The sequence below is a fragment of the Lolium perenne genome, chromosome 7, assembly GCF_019359855.2.
Source record: "Lolium perenne isolate Kyuss_39 chromosome 7, Kyuss_2.0, whole genome shotgun sequence".
NCBI classification, from domain to species: domain Eukaryota; kingdom Viridiplantae; phylum Streptophyta; class Magnoliopsida; order Poales; family Poaceae; genus Lolium; species Lolium perenne.
Window position 1 is genome coordinate 98445968 of NC_067250.2, and position 5168 is coordinate 98451135.

Here is a 5168-nt window from a genome sequence, read left to right on the forward strand (position 1 = left end):
CAACAATGGGATCCTTCATTGATTCAAGTGCTTTTGTGTAGGTTTCTTGGAGTAGGTCATGGTTCTCTCCAAGTTTCTTGAGCTCATCCTTAACAAGCTTGTTAGCTCTTTCAAGGTGGTCAAGATCCCTAGTGAGAGAAGCATGAGCAACTTCAAGTTCCTCCTTTGAGGTATGGAGCACTTGAGTCAAAGATTGAGCCCTATCAATAGTTTCTAGATCCTTAACTTTATCAAGTTCATAAGTTTCAATTTGTTGCTTAAGACCTTGAGATATGCACCTTTCGGTTTTTAGCTCTTGTCTTAGGAGATTGAATCTCCGTTCCTTCTCATTTAAATGATATTCTAATTCCTCAATGGACTCATCCTTTTCCTTGAGTGAGTCCATCAAGAAATCAAACTTGACAAGAGCTTCACCACGAAGGGTGCATCTAACATCATAGAGTTCCTTAAGCACAATTAATTCTTCTTGTTTTTCGCTTTCATCATCAAGAACACTAGATAGGGAAGGTAGAGGTTCCATTACCTTGGTTTCCCTTGCCATAAGACAAGAGCCAACGATTGTAGAGGAGGGAGAGTCATCGGAGTCATCATCTTGAGTTGTTCTTGCCATGAAGGAAGAACCAACATCATTCTTCGTGGAGTAGTCCTTGGAGTAGTCATATGTGAAGAGTGACCCGGCTTAGAAAAAGCCAAGCCGGCCACCCCGACCTCTTTCTCCTCATCTTCCTCTTCATCATCGGACAAGTACTCGGCCCCAACAAAGGCTCTTCCCTTGTTCTTCTTGTATCGATCGTTGATTGGGTTTGGCTTCAATCTTTGCTTGACCCCTTTGATGAATCTTGGCTTGTCTACCCTTTTCTCATAAGGGCACTCATTTGCAAAGTGGCTATCTTCATCACAATTGTAGCAAGTTCTCTTCTTGTTCTTGTCATTGAGGAGCATTGGGAACTTTGCCTTGTATTTCTTGGCAAAGAAAGCAAAGTCGGTAGCCATGTCACTAGTTGAAGTCATCTCTTCTTCTTCTTCAATTTCATAGTCTTCTTTGCTCCCATGATCGGCCCTAGCTTTGAGAGCAAGGTTGTGTGACCCTTCATGGTTGTGCGAGGCTTCATCCACACGGTTCATTGCCATGAGCCTCTTTCCCGCTTTGGCCATGTTTTCATTGGCGGCCACATAGGAGACGAGATCATCGGAGTTGAGATCGGCACTCTTGGTCATGATTTGCAAGTTGAGTGCAAGGTTGGTGTCTTCTTGCTTGACGGCAATCATAGCAATGACCTTGGACTTTATGAATGCTTCATTCATCTCGAATCCATCATTGTACTTCTCAACACCAAGTCCCTTGACCCTTACTCTAAGAGCACCAAGCCTAGCATAGGCATCGGATACGGATTCTCCATCTCGAATCATGAACTGGTGGGCCTCTTGCTTTGCGGTCTCATAAAGAGCTGATTGGATCAAATCGGTTCCCTCTTGGAGTACTATGATCCGATCCCACAACTCTTTAGCGGAGACAATGCCATCGACTTGATCAAGGAGCTTGCGGTTGATGCCACTTCTAATCTTGTCACGTGCGGAGGCATTGAGTTGACGGTTGTAGAACTCGGTGGAGGTCAACCGAGTAGGATCTTGTGGCTCCCGATGTCCATGAACAATGAGCTCCCATAGCTCCACACTGCAGCTGCGAATATGAGATTCCATAGCAGATTTCCAATGTGGAAAGTGAGTTCCATCAAAATGGGGAACGGTCCCACTATGGTTTATATGAGGCATGGGTGAAGTGTTTTTGGGATAGTCATGGTTAACTTCATGGTAGGTTTCCTTAGAGGCCGAAGCCCCACTAGGAGTTCCACCCGCAGTTAGGTTCTTAAGCATGGCAGTCATTTCTGTCATTTGGTTTTATAGCTCATCCTCCTTTTTCTTCTGCTCGGCATCATATGCCAAGAATCTAGATTTCATCTCTTTAACCGAAAGGTTAGAGTCGTCATCTAGACCCTCGAAGAGTTTATCCATCTCACTCTTAAGGCGGTGAAGCCCTTAATAAGAGTCCAGGCTCTGATACCAATTGAAAGTATATAGATGGTAAACCTAGAGGGGGGGTGAATAGGTTTCTACAGATTTTAATTCTTTCTTTGCAATATTAGGCTTTGCGGAATATAAAGGTGAGCCTAATTCAAACTAGGTGAAGCAACCTATATGAGGATACAACTAACTCGAGCACGAAGGCTCTCACAGGCAGCTAAATCACAAGTAAGGAGTTCGGTTAGAGATAACCGATAGCACGCGGAGACGAGGATGTATTCCCGTGTTCCCTTGCTTTGCAACAAGGTACGTCACGTTTGGAGGAGTGGAGGTCCCACGAAGGATTCCCCGCGCCACGAAGGCTCACCCTATTCTCCGAAGCCTATCCCACGAAGGAATAGCTCACTCACTTGTGGTAGACTTTCAGGTAGCCTCCAAACCTTCACAATCTTGCCCGGAGCAAATCCACAGCCCTGATGCTTCCGGACTCCTCTTGCCCACCTAGGGTTTCCAAGGAACCCTAGGAAGCAAGCTTCTCGATGAATACAAGGGGGAATGAGATTTGGCTTGGTAGAACGGTAGATCGGGTCCTCCTCTAACGATTCCCCGGAGGGATTTGAGTTTGGGTGGAGGAGGAGGGAGATCTGAGGCTTTTGGTGTTTCTAGCAATGGAGTAAGAGAGAGAGAGCTCAAGAACAGCTTGTAGTGTAGTGCCTAGCTGTTCAGAGGTAGGAGAAGGCCTATTTATAGTGTTCTTCGAAATATGGCCGTTGGTCACTTGCCACCTCAGCTTTTCTCTCGACAAACCCGGTTGACCGGGCCACAGACCGGACAACCCGGTGGTGAGGCCGGTTGGACCGGACCAGCGACCGGACACCCTTTGCATCGTCCTGGAGCTCCTCCGGTTGGCGGCCGGTTGGCGCCCGGTTGGCGACCGGTCGACCGGGCCGTGCGCCGGACTCGCCGGTCTGTAGGCCGGCTGACCGGTCGGCAACCGGATTTGCTATGTTCTCGTGTGGAGCCCGGTTGGCGACCGGTCGACCGGGTCGTGCGCCGGACTTGCCCCGGTTGGCGACCGGTGGACCGAGCAGCGCGCCGGACTGGCCGGTTGCTGGCCCGGTTGGACCGGGCTGTAGACCGGATTTCTGCTGTAGACCCCTTTTCGATTGTTGTTGAAGTGGGGGGTCTCCTTTAGCCTTCTTGTTCCTTTGATACACCATTTATGCCTCATTGCCTAATACCTGAGATTATCCTTATAAACATATTAGGCCAAATACTCTAGCACGGTGTCATTGTTACCAAAATAATGGATAAGGGTAAAATACCCTTACATGTTGCTAGCTACTTAATCACCTGAGTATTCATGCTATTCCATTTTGACTGATTGGTGGTTACCGCGGTTCATTTACTTACAATTTAGACAGTGCAATGTTTGGTTTCTATTCTCATGGACACCCCTTGCTCACCTTGTGACTCCCCTTATTGTCTCCAACCACCTCTGTATTGTAGATTTAGGTATTCTAGATATAGGTTTACTTTTGTAGTAACATAATTAAGCTTTCCTTTCTGTAATGTAAGAGTTTTTTCCGACAAGAGTGAAAAAGTGACATGGACAATCTTCGGTATTTTAGACCGACATAACAAAGATAGTAACTAATGTGTTGTTCTTACAGAATCATCTTCCTGCTATATATTCAAAACTCCATGCAATATATATTCCTGACACATGGACTTGCAGGTTTGATTACTGAACTTTACAAGTTTGAACTATGCTGAACTTGTTGGCTTGCAATTCTTTAGCCTTCAGTAATTGATCTCAAGTCTGTGGTTGGCTGGTTGCTACTTTATCAAGACAACAACAGGCTGAAGGCCAACAATAAACACAGTAGACGCTTTGATTTGGCATCTGTACATCAGCGAATTATTGATCTAGACAAATAACAATGTAATTTATAATTTATCTTTGACAAGAGTATATGAGCCTGAAACTAGACCTACCTTTCCGCCATCCATGCATGTAAGTGCCTTTTTCTCCTTTCTTCTTTATTATACCTACATAAAAAAAACTCGCCATGTGATGTCGGATCCCTTTTCCTGAATCTGATGCTTAGTCCTTTTGAATGCCCTTAATAAATCAATTGTGCATCTACTAAGTGTTCTTTCTTAACCGTTTGCCATAAATGATACACAGGACTAATAAAGGCATGATGCTACCAGGGTTACATTTTTCTGTACAAAGACAGGCGCCCAGGTCACCAATTCTGTTTCAGCTCAAATACAATATACATAGTAGTAAATTACATATGTTGTAAATTTTGCTAAATCTAGAGCAGCATAAATATATCTAAAGTTAGGCTTTCGATCATTGATTTTGAGAGAGTGCACAATCATGACCAACCCGAGGTCTCTCTTTTTGTTAAATATTGCAGCCTGTAGCTGAGCAAGATTCTAGAAGGAGGCAAGGACATCTCTAATTTCCTATGTCACATGTTGCATAGAAATGGAGTTTGCTTCTGAAGCTATTGCGAGCCAGAGAATTCTACTTTTTCGGGGCAGCGAGGAATCGTCCGTAAAAAAGCTGTAAGAAAAGTGACTAGCATAGGATTTTCATGAAGTACATGAACTCTTATTTTCACGCTGGAGGCACGAATCATCTTTATTGGTAGATGACCTATAGTTTAACCTGGCCGGTTTGTGCTTGGTGTTCTTTTATTGTTTAGCATGACAAGATAGGAACTGCACAATTTTTGTGAGTGGTATACACTTCTGAAATCATTTTTATGATAATTAGGATAGATAATTTTCCGGTTTTGTCTGACTGACCTGCGTACATGGGGAGAAATTTTGCACAGTGCAGTGTCTTGTTTGTTTGGTGCAGGACCGCAGCCCTTTCCGTGTGTTATTTCTCCATGTGAGATTATAATTTCCTAATACAGTTCTGTACTCGCACAAAGTATCATCCGCTTTCGACTCGCAGGTACCACCTAGGCGCGGCGTGCCGCCGCGCTATTACATGCTAGTACCTCTAAAACATCGGCGTCAAGGAGATAACAACAAGGGACGAGTGGTGCTATGGCCCGAATAGGGGCGTGCGCGCCGTGACAGTCGATTCTCAGGTGATTGATGGAGCCGGGGTGGCGACGTCA

At 45.0% G+C, this 5168-nt stretch overlaps 1 long non-coding RNA gene across 1 annotated transcript; it reads left to right on the plus strand.

Moving 5' to 3' along the window:
• The first annotated feature begins 3765 nt into the window (after positions 1-3765).
• LOC127312758 (uncharacterized) lies at positions 3766-4840 on the plus strand. Its single transcript, XR_007858571.2, has 3 exons — positions 3766-4039; positions 4214-4273; positions 4452-4840. It is a non-coding gene; the product is annotated as an uncharacterized lncRNA (long non-coding RNA).
• The last annotated feature ends 328 nt before the right edge of the window (positions 4841-5168 follow it).